This window comes from Triticum urartu, chromosome 2A (genome assembly GCF_056163025.1).
Source record: "Triticum urartu cultivar PI428250 chromosome 2A, HENAU_Tu73, whole genome shotgun sequence".
Classification (NCBI taxonomy): Eukaryota; Viridiplantae; Streptophyta; class Magnoliopsida; order Poales; family Poaceae; genus Triticum; species Triticum urartu.
This window is the reverse complement of record NC_141874.1, coordinates 476,879,790-476,895,107: the sequence shown is the minus strand read 5'-3', so window position 1 is coordinate 476,895,107 and position 15,318 is coordinate 476,879,790.

The following is a 15,318-nucleotide window of genomic DNA, read 5'->3' as shown; positions in this document are numbered from 1 at the left end:
GTCCCTCATCCACAGCGGAGATGGTAGGCTGAGTAGCATGCCCTACATACCGGCAGACGTCACAAACCTAAAGGCAAAGTACCATAGAGAGAGAAGGTTGGCTGACGTAGAAGACACGATAGCCTACTTCGATGAGAAAGCAAAAGCAGATCCAGATTTCTTCTACAGGATAAGATTGGACGATGAGGACCATGTCAGGAACATGTATTGGGTGGATGGTGTTGCAAGAAGAGCCTACAAACATTTCTGAGATTGCATTTTGTTCGACGTGACATATCTCACTAATATGTACAAGATGCCATGCGCTCCATTCATAGGAATAAATAATCACAATCAGTCATTGCAGTTCGGATGCGGGCTCGTTCGGAACGAAGACACGGATGGGTACACTTGGCTGTTCAAAACCTTCTTGGAGTGCATGGGTGGACTTGCTTCGATGAACATAATAACAAACCAGGATTTTAGCATGTGTGCAGGCACAGAGGAGGTCTTTCCGTTGGCAGTGCACAGGCACTGAAGGTGGCACATTATAAAGAAGGCTGAGGAGACACTAGGACCGTTCTTTGTTGATCGTCCAGAGCTGCACAAGGCATTCGAGTTGTGCACGGACCACAGCTTGATGGTGGAGGAGTTTGAACGGAGCTGGATGGCTATGATTGAAACATATCAAGTCCAAGACAACGAGACGCTTGCTAGCCTGTGGGAGAAACGAATGTACTGGATGCCGGCCTACTTCATGCAGTGCTTCTTCCCATTTCTGCAGACTACACAGCGCAGCGAGGGGTTCAATGTTGTTCTGAAGCGGTACGTGAGCCCTGGCAACTCATTGCTACAGTTTGCCAAGCAATACACGGCTTTGCAACAAAAAATACTGGGATCTGAGCTATAGCAGGAAGCAAACACCGCGCTCAAGCAGCGTAAGTTGCTAACATATTTACCAATGGAGAGGCAGATGAGCAAGACATATACCAACAAGATTTTTAACAAGTAAGTCAGTTGTGTTACAGTCTTATTTGCACAAGCATGATGGTAGTAGGTGCCATATAGAATGCAATGCAGTTGCCACCTTTTTTTAAATGCTGAAATATTGAAAGTAGCCATTGAGTATGGGGTGACCATAGTATGTAGTTGCCATGTTTAATGAACTGCAGTTGCCATGTGAAGTCAACTACAGTTGCCATGTTTAATGAACTACAGTTCCATTTGCCATGATGGTATGAAATGCACTTGCCAATTAAAATGTTATGCATTTGCCATGTGAAAAATATCATGCAGTTGTCGTAGCCATCATTCATTTTAGATGCCTTTCCTACGTTACAGCCTACATCAACATAAGGTGCTACAAAACATCATATAAGAGTTTAACAAAACCACAACAAACTTGCAGATTCCAGGAAGAAATAAAGCGTGCCAGCATGTACATGGCTTACCAGGTGTACGAACATACGTTCAAGGTGTGTTCTCTCTTGGGCATGTCGGATTCAGAACCTGAAGACCCAGACAAAGGAAGGAACTACTTTGTGAAGGCCTCAATAAGCGAAGGAGAATACTACTGTCAATGCTGCAAATTCAAACGGGACGGGATTGTGTGTTGTCACATACTAAAAGTAATGGACATGAACGCGGTGACATGAATGCCCCGCCATTTCATACGGCGGTGATGGACTTGGGACGCTGATGACGTATTGGGGCCACAAACATCAAATGCAGTTTTGGCTGTGCATGATGAGAGACCAAAGTCAACCATGGAAGCCGTGAGGCACGTTGTGTTGACAAAAAACTATGCTGAACTAATAGATGAAGCGTGCAAGAGTGATGAGATGTAACGCCCTCGATGCGGCTATATCTCCCACGTGTCGAAGCACGACTTAGAGGCATAACCGCATTGAAAGCAAATGTCGCAAGTGAGGTAATCTTCACACAACCCATGTAATACATAAGGGAAAGAGATACATAGTTGGCTTACAATCGCCACTTCACACAATTACATGAATAAAGCATTACATCAACCAGATACAATCAAGGTCCGACTATGGAACCAAAATAAAAGAAGACTACCCCAAATGCTACACAAATCCCCGATCAACCCAACTGGGCTCCACTACTGATCGACTAGAACGAAACAACACAAAGGACAAGATCTTCATAGAGCTCCTCTTTGAGCTTGGTTGCGTCATCTGCACGGTATCCTCGGCACCTGCAAGCTGGTTTTGGAAGTATCTGTGAGTCACGGGGACTCAGCAATCTCACACCCTCGCGATCAAGACTATTTAAGCTTATAGGAAGGGTAAAAGGTATGAGGTGGAGCTGCAGCAAGCGACTAGCATATATGGTGGCTAACATACACAAAAGAGAGCGAGAAGAGAAGGCAAAGGCACGGTCAAGAAACTATGATCAAGAAGTGATCCTATAACAACCTACATCAAACATAACTCCAACACCGTGTTCACTTCCCGGACTCCACCGAGAAGAGACCATCACGGCTACACACGCGGTTAATGCATTTTAATTAAGATAAGTTTCAGGTTTTCTACAACCGGACATTAACAAATTCCCATCTGCCCATAACCGTGGGCACGACTTTCGAAAGTTCAATCCCTGCATGGGGGTCCCAACTTAGCCCATCACAAGCTCTCACGGTCAACGAAGGATATTCCTTCTCCCAAGACAATCCGATCAGACTCGGCATCCCGGTTACAAGACATCCTTGACAATGGTAAAACAAGTCCAGCAAAGCCACCTGAATGTGCCAACAAATCCCGATAGGAGCTGCACATATCTCGTTCTCAGGGCACACCGTATTGTCCAAGGTTCCGGTAGGCCAGCCCAGAGTTGCCCCTGGTGGCCACCGGCAGCTGACAGGTTGGACCAACACTCAGAGGAGCACTGGTCCGGGGGTTTAAATAAAGATGACCCTTGAGCCTGCGGAACCCAAGGGAAAGAAAAGGCTAGGTGGCGAATGGTAAAACCAATGTTGGGCCTTGCTGGAGGAGTTTTATTCAAGGCAAACTGTCAAGGGGTTCCCATTATAACCCAACCGTATAAGGAACGCAAAATCCGGGAACATAACACCGATATGACGGAAACTAGGGTGGCAAGAGCGGAACAAAACACCAGGCATAAGGCTCGAGTCTTCCATCCTTTACCAAGTATATAGATGCATTAAGTATGAATAAGAGATATTGTGATACCCCAACAAAATATCCATGTTCCAACATGGAACAAACTCCAATCTTCACCTGCAACTAACAACGCTATAAGAGGGGCTGAGCAAAGCGGTAACATAGTCAAACAACGGCTTGCTAGGAGAAGGTGGGTTAGAGGCTTGGCTCAACAATAGGGGAGGCATGATAAGCAAGTGGTAGATATCGCGGCATAGGCATAGCAAAAGAGCGAGCAACTAGCAAGCAAAGATAGAAGTGATTTCGAGGGTATGGTCATCTTGCCCGAGATCCCACAAGGAAGGAGTCCATGAAAAAGACAAACGGACGTAGACGAACGGGTCCTCACAAACGCGACGTTATCGGAACCAACCCGAAGAAGTAACACCGGAAAGAAGCACACAACATAGTAAACAACCACCACATAAACATGGCATGATGCACAATCAAGTATGATGCATGTCCGGTTTAAATACGCATGGCATGGAAAAGGGCACAAACACAACTACAAGTTAAGTGGAGCTCAATATGCAACGAGTTGCATATTGACGACACCACAACAATTATTTAGTTCTCTCTCATTTATGTACTCAACAAAATTAAATGTTGGTTAGCATGGCAAGGGGTGAAGCAAAGTTAACTAACTATCTAGTCAAGTTTAAATGAGGCCGGAAACAACGAACAACAATTCCGGTAAATCCTCATATGCATATATTAGGTTTGGTACTGTTCTGCCCTAAACCATATTTTAGAGTTATTAAACATGCAAGAAAAGTGCACCATGTTAAACTAGGCATTTTTCACCCCATTTACATATAAAGTTTATTAAGTTCGGAGCTACGGTTAAATAGTTATGCATTAAAGCATTTTAACATGACATAGGAGCAAATTTAAACAAACAACATTTTAAGCATTTTAAACATAGATGAAAATGGAAAATTATTAATCTACACAAAATTCTAAGCAAGTTTCATATATAACTTATTTTAATCCGATGCACGGTTTGTGAGATATTAAAAGCATGAACAAGGAGGGGTTTTCTGTAAAACTGTAGTCTTAGGATAATATGGAAAATCGTTGGACTGGAAAAAAATACCACGGGCCAAAACCGGCAGGCCCAGAAGTGCATAGGAAAGGGGGCGCTGGAGGGGCTGCTCACTTTGGCCATGGGCCTCTGGAGCAGAGGCTAGGCTGGGCGGACTGGGCCTTTTCGCGGCCCACGCGCGGGGTCAACGCAGGCGCTGGAGGCGTCGGCCCCCTGGTTCGAAGCAGAGGCGGGGCGTGCTCGTTCCCGAGCAGAACGAGTGGGTGCCGGCTGCGTCTTGAAGCAGGAGTTTGGCGGCGAGGAAGAGACGGAGGCGCAGGGGATGGAGGGGCGCGTCTCCAGGCGCGGGACGGCGGCCTCCGGCGATGGGCGTCTAGATCCGGGGCGTGGGCATGCTGAGAGCGCCGAAACCGGGCGCGGGCAACGCATCTTGAAGACGAGGGTGGCCATGGCGGGTCCCTCCGCAGGTCGACGGCGACGAGGCGAGGGAAGGCCCTAGGCGGTGGAGGTCGTTCCCGGCGGCGGCTTGACGGATCGAGGCAAGAGAAGACCCTGGGCGGCCATGGCGCTTGGCGTGCTCCCTGTTGCAGTGGAACAGAGAGAAAGAGAGATGCGTGAGAGAGAGAAGAGAAAGAGGGGAACGGCCGTGGCGGTGCTCATCTTCGGCGGCGAGCTCCTGCGGGCACCGGCGGCAGCGGTCGGCGACGGCTTGCAGGGGGCTTGGCGGGGCTGGAGTGACGGGAGGCGGCAGGGCTTGCCGGGGTGGTCGCCGGTCGAGGCAGGGGCGAGGTCAAGCTCGGGGACGAGCTGCTCCGGTGACGAGGTAGGCCAGCAGGAGGAGGCGGGCGCGCTCGGGAGCAGCAGATCGAGCAGCTCGATCGGGAGGCGGCGCTAGGCTTCAGGTGGAGGTCTGGTTGGTGGGATAGGATCGCAAGGTGGGAGGAGGAGGCCGTAGGCTTCGGTGGTGGGCTGGGCAAGGGGATCGAGGTAGATCGAGTGAGGGGATCCCGAGAGAGAAAAGGAGTCGGTCGGGTGACGGCGGAAGGAAAGGGATGGATGGGAACAACTACCTAAAATTTAGGGTTAGACTGATATATATATACTAGAATGGAGATAGGAGGGAGTATTTTGGATCATCCGATCAAAATCGGACGGTTCAAGAAAACTAGGTTAGGAAGTCCAATTAACAAAACGGAGACATTTTGTAGATGTTTGGGGATGATCCGAACCCAACGGTGACGACTGCCCGGGTCGGGTCCGGGGAAGTTTCGGACGCGCATGTGAGGGGTTCGATGTACTATGCAGAGAGGGTTTCGGGGTCTGGCGGTTGACAGCGGACTGTGCAGAAAGCTTTGGGCTGAGAGAAGAGAAGAGAGAGAGAGACCCGGAGACTGTTTCCGAAGATCGAAAACATCCGGCGTTTGACCGACTATAATGTCGCTATAGTTATCTGTTGGGCTATCAAACGAACCCCGAATGCAATGAAACTTGGCAGGCGGCCTACCTACACTACTAGGGAAAAGCCTATACACAGAATTTTACCAGTAGCGCTGTACAAAATCAAGTGCTGCTGCTACTTAGTAGCGGCGCGCGTAAATAAACCGCGCTACTGCTATGACTTTAGCAGTAGCGCGTACTAGCGAAAAGCGCTGCTGCTACGTTTGAACTGGGCGCACATGGCTAGCCCAACCTAGCAGTAGCGCGTATAATGGCCCAGCGCTACTGCTAATCGCTATAGCTGCAGCGTGTATTCCAGAACGCGCTGTAGCTAACGTAGCAGCAGCGCCCTTTCTGGAACGCGCTACTGGTACTTCTGACTTAACCACGCGGTTCGTCCTTCCCCACGGCCACTTCATCCCCCAAATCAACTCCACTCTCGCCGCTGCCGTCTCCCCTCGGCCGCCGCGCGCTCTCCCCACGCCGCCCCCGACCCCAGATTCAACGCCGGCCCCGCCCCCGACCTCAACGCCGCCCGGGACGCCGCCCCCGACCCCGACCTCAACGCCGCCCCGGACGCCGCCCCCGCCCCCCCCGACCTCAACGCTGCCCCGGAGCCCCGACCATGACCTCGACGCCGCCTGCCCCTCCCTCGTCGCAGGCACCCGAGGTGAGCACGCCTGCTCCTCCATCCCCCCTACCTCTGCCTAGGGTTTCTACCTCCATCAAATTAGTTAGGGTGGAAACGAATCGGATGCGGATGCGGCTCAAATGAGTTAGGGTTCATGTAAGGGTGGAAACGAATCAAATTTCCAAGATGAATCATAAAACGAGTAAAATTTGACCACTTATTTCACTTTATAGTTGGATAATTGGAATATCCGCTACCACTTTCCACCCCTATAGGTTCATCAAATTAGATGGTAATTAGGGCAGTAGTTCTTAGGTACTAATTAGTTAGTAAGAACTAGGTACTAATTAGGTACTAGAATATTTTTATTTATAGTAAGTTTATTTTTAGTAAGAACTAGTTGAATTAATAGAACTAGTTAGTAAGAACTTGTTGCTATTTTTTTAGTTAAAGCAATTTTCCCGCATCGACGTGGACGATGCCTATCCCGCATCCTCGTCGTCGAGTCGGCGGAGGACGACACCTGCTTGACCAGATGGGCCATGTCCGGGACTGGGCTCCGCCGGGGTGGTACTGGGAGGCGCTACCTACCGGGGGGCGCAGGTTGGTGAGGAGCCAGCCTGTCGTTAACCCAAACCTTCTTTGGTGGCGGTCGCGTGGGCCAGTGACGGTCCAGAGGCTCGAGGACTCCGCGGAGGTGGTGCGTCACCGTGTCAGTGAGGAGGACGCGCACGTCCGTCGCTACTTGTTTGCGTTGGAGCACAGGTTCTCCAATACCTGGCAGGTTCTCCAAGGATCTCATTGGAGCTATGATCCCGTGATGGTTCCTTCTCTGTGGGTGTCCACCGCCCGCGCCGATACCCGCCGTGTGCTAGGGTTTTAGTTGTACTAGTGATGTTATATGTATGACACTATTCGGGATGTATTAGTGATAATATTCGACGATGTACGGACGCATGAGATGATTTACTTTTGCTTATTGAATGCATGCTAATTTGAGTCTTATAAGATATTTTGAAATGTATATCTTGTGTTGCTCAATATCCAAGTGGCCGGTCATGTTTGCAGGTTACACCTCCGAGTGGCCTATGTTTTGCCGGAGTGTTGATTCATTTCCGTTCCGGCAAATTTCAGGTGCTCGATATATCCTATTTTAGCAAAGGTCATGCCGGATTTTTCCGTGAATTTTGGCATGACTTTTGCCAGAATATGTAGGAAATATCGAGTGCCCCAGATTTGTGTGTTGAGTATCCTAGTAGTTGTCTTCTATCGATTTTCAATTAATGTTTTAACTATGAACATAGGAAATGTCTGACGACAAAAAGGATTTCGGTATTTGCAAATACTGCGAAGACGAGCGCGGCCTGTGCGACGGAATCTTCCTAGATGATGATAGGCGCTTCAGCATCAAGCTGGACGAGAACTTCGAAGTGGATACAGTAAGTCACAATGACAAGTCTTTTTTCGTAATTAAGCATGACATCTGCTTCATTTGCTTCAACTTATATTTTTTTACTATTCTACTAGCGTATCCCCTGCCATGCAAGAGTTTTTGTATTGGATAAGATAGGTTTCAGTCATACAATGGAGGTAAAGAAAGTTTATTTGAAGACCGAGCATGGTTATATTTTCCACGCAAAATTATACAATTCAGACGACTACACCTATTTTGGATGCAAAACATGGCGAGCACTATGCAAGACTTATGCATTTCAGCCTGATATGGTTATCACCTTTGATATTCGTCCGGAAGATGATACTGAAGGTAATACCGACATCTGGGTCGATGTGCAGACGCCTCCAATTACACCAAAATGTAAGTTTCTCAACCATATTTATGTCTTTGATATTGTTTATTCCAAAATAGTTGACAACTAATTTGTATTGTCAGCTTATTTCGGTGCAAGCAAACATGTCTAGCGCTTGGTAGACAGGACCTACTACTGTCCCGGGGCTGAACTAAACTGCGAGGAGCTAAGTCATTATGTTTCATGGCTTGAGGATCTTGATACCGTCAAGACAAATTTTCTTCCTGGACTTAGAAATCTTAGTACTGAAAACGTGCGACCAATAGTGTTCGTCATGAACTACGGTCACATCTATTTAGGAAGGATGGTAAGATTTTTACTATTTGTCCTCAGTGCATCTTTTCCATACATTATTTGTGAAGCTAAACTTCATTGCTAAGTATGTGACCATACGATGTTCTTCAACAGGGACTCCCGATGAATGTTGTGCCTTATGGGATCGAGACTAAAGGTACCATGAGTATTATTAGCTTATGGCCAAGATATCCTACATGTTACTTTAGTGCATTCAAGATCAGCGATGAATGCTTAATAGTGCAAGACTGGACCAGATATGTGATGGGGGAGCGCAGACAAGTACTAGGGGGCAGCAAACAGATGTGCTACCCAAAATTAGGAGACAGGTTCATCTGCATGCTCCAACTTGATCAAGGAGGAGAGCTACACATGTTTTATGTTGTTTTACCTAAGAGAGAGCAACAGGAGTGATTAGCTAGAAATGAGTTTGAGGATGATGATGTGCTACACTATTACTATGATGATAAAATAGCTAGTGTTGGTGGTAATGACTGATGATTATTATTAGCTAGTGTTAGTGGTGATTAAATAAATATTGTTGGTGCTAATGATTATGATGATGATTAAATAGCTTGTGCTGGCGGATTAGATTCAAGTGGAGGCAACATGTGGTGCACATCGAAAGTACTACTAGTCCAAACTAGATCAAGTTTGGATTAGTAGTATACTTTTGACATGCACCACATATTGCCTCCACTTGAACCTAATCCACCTTCATTTGACACACTGTTATGGACATAATGATGTAAACCTCATACCTAGTATTGTACCAATATTTGTACGATGGCGCATAAATACACTAAAAATAAAAAAATTAAAAAAACAATACTAGTAGCGATGGAAAGAAAACACGCTGCCAGTAGTTACATTAGCAGCAGCGTGGGAGTGAACAAGCGCTGCAGCTATTTGTCCTAGCAGTAGCGTGTGCGGCACGCGTTACTGCTAAGCAATAGCTGTAGCGCCTTATTAGTAGCGCGCCTACCCGCGCTACTAGTGAGCACAAAACCAGCGCTACTGCTAGGGTTTTCCCTAGTAGTGCTACAACATAACAACACCGCATGCCAACTTTCAACCCATTCCGAGAACATTTTTTGGTCACTTATAAAATAATATTTCAGGCATGCCGCGGGCGCGTGCAAGTGTGTCTGGGCTCAGAACGGACAACGGACAGAATGAGGAGACCGGGACGGATGCAAGTTTGAAAACATGATGATGCAATGCGGATGGTGACATGGCAAGATGCAACATGCAAACGAATGACAAGGCAACAACAATGAATAACTGGAAGCCACCTGGCACGTCGGTCTCGGGGCGTTACAACACTCCACCACTACGATAGGATCTCGTCCCGAGATCTAGAATGGCACCGGAGGGAAAAACGGAAGAGAAAAAGAAGAGGTAAAACTAAGTTGCTTCTTTGACAAACGAGTGAAAACAAAGAAACCTTGAAAAGTTGAACAACTTGAAAGGAATAAAACCACGGAGGTGATCGAAGTTGACAAACACTCCGATAGGAACGAGGAATAAGGGTGAAGAAATTCGGGCAACACTCTGTTGAAAAGAGATGCGATACTTGATAAGATTAAAAGAACTAGAAGAGAAGCCACAACACTCCGGATAAAAGGATAAGCAAGGAAAGAACACGATCCTGACAATTCAAGATGATGAGTTAAGAGAGAAACATCATAATACCTCCGGAAGAGAGAATAGAAGATAGATCATTGGAATGAATGAATGGAGAAGAAAATGCCCACTTTTGCCACAAAAGAGCTTGGAAAGCACCCTTCCAAGAAGGTTATAACGGAGTTGTTGGAAAACCAACAGCGAAACGAATAAGCTTGTAGTGGGCTTATGGAAAACTTCTCAAAATTATGAGGTGAAATTCTGCCACTAACGGAAACAATAGATTGGATTGATATGAACAAGGCGACGAGAAACTTATTTCACCGGGAGGATAGATGAAGAACTTGGGTCATTTATGAGCACCATAAATAGCAACAATCCTTAGGGAAAGCTTAAGGTGAAATATAACCCAAGATAACTCCAAAGAAGAGATTGATGGATTTAAAATACCTCATTCTTAACAACATGTGAATCATGAAACATGAGCTCAAATTATCAAGAATGACATAATACCACCTCCAATGATACGGAAGAAAGAATTGCACTCCGGATTGCAAGATGAAGAAAACTTGAGCTCCTTAGAAAAGAATCTCGATGAAAACTTCGAGAAGGAATTAAATCCTTTATGAAACATCATGTAGAGCCTCCATGAAGGACTCCGGTAAACAAAAGGATGATCACACGAAAGGAAAGAGAAGTTGAAAACACAAGGTGAAGACTTGCAATGATTAGATGGATCTCTGTGGTGAAATAATTGAAAGAGTTTGGAACTCCGGGAAAAAGAGAAGATGAAACAATTGAAATCAGAAATTTGATGAGCCTCCGGAATAGGGAATTGAGTTCACTCGATGAAACAAGAATAAGAATTACATTATGCTTATCCTTCACGAATTAAATTGATGACAATCAACGGATTTGGCATATTACTTATTCTCATAGAAAAGATGAAGAGAGATATAACATAAATTTGAGAAGGTCTTCAAGAAACCAGCGGTAGGATTGGAAAGAACGAGTGACTTGATACGGTAACGAAGGAAGATATCTCTTGAACGAACCACCGTAAGAATTAAAATGACCGAAGAAAAGATAAAGGAACACCGTGAAGAATTGGGAAAACGAATGAAGATACTTGAGACAATCTAGATACATGAGAATGAAGGGATCATGAACTGAATAGAGAATATATGAGCGATGCACCGGTAAGATTTAGAGAAAGAGAGCTAAAAGCTGAGAATGAACAAATCTTGGATGATGGGCTCTGGATAATCAAACTTAGAAGACTCTTGAATTGCTCCGGATAGGTGAAAATAATTCTCACAATCAAAACAATTATGAGAGGAAGGCCTCGAACTAGAACCATGAATCTCTGAGAGAACGGATAAGATATGGAGGTAAAACTCTTCTTCGGTCTTCAAATGTTGAGAATGACGACGAGAAACACCACCAAGAATAATTGAGGCACACCGGAATGAAGAATGGAAAGGTTGGAAAAGAATTTGAAATATGTTGAAGAAAGACATTTGACTGATGATAAATCATTCTTACGTCAAACTTTAGAAAAGAATTTGAGAAGCTCCGGAAAAAATAAGAAGAGTCAGGTAAGATCCTGGGAAAAGACCTGTGGGTTAGGGCCCACTCAAAAGAAACACCGTAGAACAATTTAAAAGAGAGAATGCACCAGTTGAATTAAAAGGCTTGAATGAGAGAACGTCCTCGAAGATATTGAACAACTGCAGAGTGGAAACATGAATCTTTGAGATATCTTCAGCACTCCGGAACAATTGAATAGTAAGCGGGGAATGATTATGAGGTGCACCGGCATGAGTAAGCATTGGAAAAAATGAAAGGACTATGGTCAAAACCAACGCCTGAATTGAACCCACCGGAGAAGAAAAAAGCAAATAATGATGAACTTGAGGCTCCGTTAGTATCTTCATGAGCATCACCGGATAAGAACATTGACGGAAAAGGAAAGGAGAGGCTTCCCATCAATAAAATGGATAGTAGAATAAGGAATTCTAGTCCTTGAAGAAACAAGGGTGGGAGGGTGGGAAAACAAAGGCAACTTGGCACGGATGAAGCAGACACCGTTGAGAAGAACTGAGATTGGACCTTGCAAATGTTGAAATTATCGGATCCACTTGAAAAGAAACACGCCGGTGAAAAGGATTGACATGAAAATCTCGATTATCATGAAGGATTAGTATTCACATTGGAGTATGAGAACACCGTCTAGGAAAAAGGTATGGAATCAACATTTGACTTCGAAGCAACTCGAATACCACAACTCCAAACAAAAACAAAGGATTGGCTTGCAGAATAAGCCGGAACAAACATATGATAGAGATTTCATTCGAAGTTTTCGTGGTGGGGCCTACACAGGCTCGATCGTATAGCACCATCATGTACAAGGCAGTGCACATGACATACGAAGCATCCCCGAGTCAGCATAGCCAAGGACTCTTTAAGACACAACGAGACCACTGTAAAACCAACCGTGGATAGGCGGACCACTAGACGTTGAACCCCAATTTTATATCATACATTTGTCGAGAAGGTATCCTAAGAGCTACATGAATTCCCACCTATAAAACTCCCAAAATTCTCCCGGTTATGCAATCAGGTGTTGGGGATACAGGAGGAAGCATAATATCTCACCCAAAGCTAGCAAATCCTACATCCAGTTGTATCCATCCTTCAACACATAACCAAGAAACCTTCGGAAATCATTTACCTCAACCTTCGAAAAGCATCCATTATAGGAGTTATGGCAATACTCCCTAACTCCCGCCCCAGTACTGGGTGGCGTCGAGGTTATCTCACCAACAACTGCATAAAAGAGATTTTCGATGTCGGCGAAACTCAGGTATTCCAGAACTGCAATGATAAAATTGTGACGACAACACCTCGGAGTTCAACTCCCCGGGACACTGCCACAACCCCTAAATGTCAGGAGGCACCAAGAACAATGTTCTCGTCACAAAACCATCGGAACGATTCCAAGATACCCGCGTGATCCTAAATTTTTTTTGTGACGTATTGGGGCCACAAACATCAAATGCAGTTTTGGCTGTGCATGATGAGAGACCAAAGTCAACCATGGAAGCCGTGAGGCACGTTGTGTTGACAAAAAACTATGCTGAACTAATAGATGAAGCGTGCAAGAGTGATGAGATGTAACGCCCTCGATGCGGCTATATCTCCCACGTGTCGAAGCACGACTTAGAGGCATAACCGCATTGAAAGCAAATGTCGCAAGTGAGGTAATCTTCACACAACCCATGTAATACATAAGGGAAAGAGATACATAGTTGGCTTACAATCGCCACTTCACACAATTACATGAATAAAGCATTACATCAACCAGATACAATCAAGGTCCGACTATGGAACCAAAATAAAAGAAGACTACCCCAAATGCTACACAAATCCCCGATCAACCCAACTGGGCTCCACTACTGATCGACTAGAACGAAACAACACAAAGGACAAGATCTTCATAGAGCTCCTCTTTGAGCTTGGTTGCGTCATCTGCACGGTATCCTCGGCACCTGCAAGCTGGTTTTGGAAGTATCTGTGAGTCACGGGGACTCAGCAATCTCACACCCTCGCGATCAAGACTATTTAAGCTTATAGGAAGGGTAAAAGGTATGAGGTGGAGCTGCAGCAAGCGACTAGCATATATGGTGGCTAACATACACAAAAGAGAGCGAGAAGAGAAGGCAAAGGCACGGTCAAGAAACTATGATCAAGAAGTGATCCTATAACAACCTACATCAAACATAACTCCAACACCGTGTTCACTTCCCGGACTCCGCCGAGAAGAGACCATCACGGCTGACCACGCGGTTGATGCATTTTAATTAAGATAAGTTTCAGGTTTTCTACAACCAGACATTAACATATTCCCATCTGCCCATAACCGCGGGCATGACTTTCGAAAGTTCAATCCCTGCAGGGGGGGGTCCCAACTTAGCCCATCACAAGCTCTCACGGTCAACGAAGGATATTCCTTCTCCCAAGACAATCCGATCAGACTCGGCATCCCGGTTATAAGACATCCTCGACAATGGTAAAACAAGTCCAGCAAAGCCACCCGAATGTGCCGACAAATCCCGATAGGAGCTGCACATATCTCGTTCTCAGGGCACACCGTATTGTCCAAGGTTCCGGTAGGCCAGCCCAGAGTTGCCCCTGGTGGCCACCGGCAGCTGACAGGTTGGACCAACACTCAGAGGAGCACTGTCCCGGGGGTTTAAATAAAGATGACCCTTGAGCCTGCAGAACCCAAGGGAAAGAAAAGGCTAGGTGGCGAATGGTAAAACCAATGTTGGGCCTTGCTGGAGGAGTTTTATTCAAGGCGAACTGTCAAGAGGTTCCCATTATAACCCAACCGTGTAAGGAACGCAAAATCCGGGAACATAACACCGATATGACGGAAACTAGGGCGGCAAGAGTGGAACAAAACACCAGGCATAAGGCTGAGCCTTCCACCCTTTACCAAGTATATAGATGCATTAAATATGAATAAGAGATATTGTGATACCCAAACAAAATATCCATGTTCCAACATGGAACAAACTCCAATCTTCACCTGCAACTAACAACGCTATAAGAGGGGCTGAGCAAAGCGGTAACATAGCCAAACAACGGTTTGCTAGGACAAGATGGGTTAGAGGCTTGGCTCAACAATATGGGAGGCATGATAAGCAAGTGGTAGGTATCGCGGCATAGGCATAGCAAAAGAGCGAGCAACTAGCAAGCAAAGATAGAAGTGATTTCGAGGGTATGGTCATCTTGCCTGATATCCCGCAAGGAAGAAGAACGAGTCCATGAAAAAGACAAATGGACGTAGACGAAAGGGTCCTCACAAACGCGACATTATCGGAACCAACCCGAAGAAGGAACACCGGAAACAAGCACACAACATAGTAAACAACCACCACATAAACATGGCATGATGCACAATCAAGTATGATGCATGTCCGGTTTAAATACGCATGGCATGGAAAAGGGCACAAACACAACTACAAGTTAAGTGGAGCTCAATATGCAACGAGTTGCATATTGACGACACCACAACAATTATTTAGTTCTCTCCCGTTTATGTACTCAACAAAATTAAATGTTGGTTAGCATGGCAAGGGGTGAAGAAAATTTAACTAACTATCTAGTCAAGTTTAAATGAGGCCGGAAACAACGAACAACAATTCCGGTAACTCCTCATATGCATATATTAGGTTTGGTACTGTTCTGCCCTAAACCATATTTTAGAGTTATTAAACATGCAAGAAAAGTGCACCATGTTAAACTAGG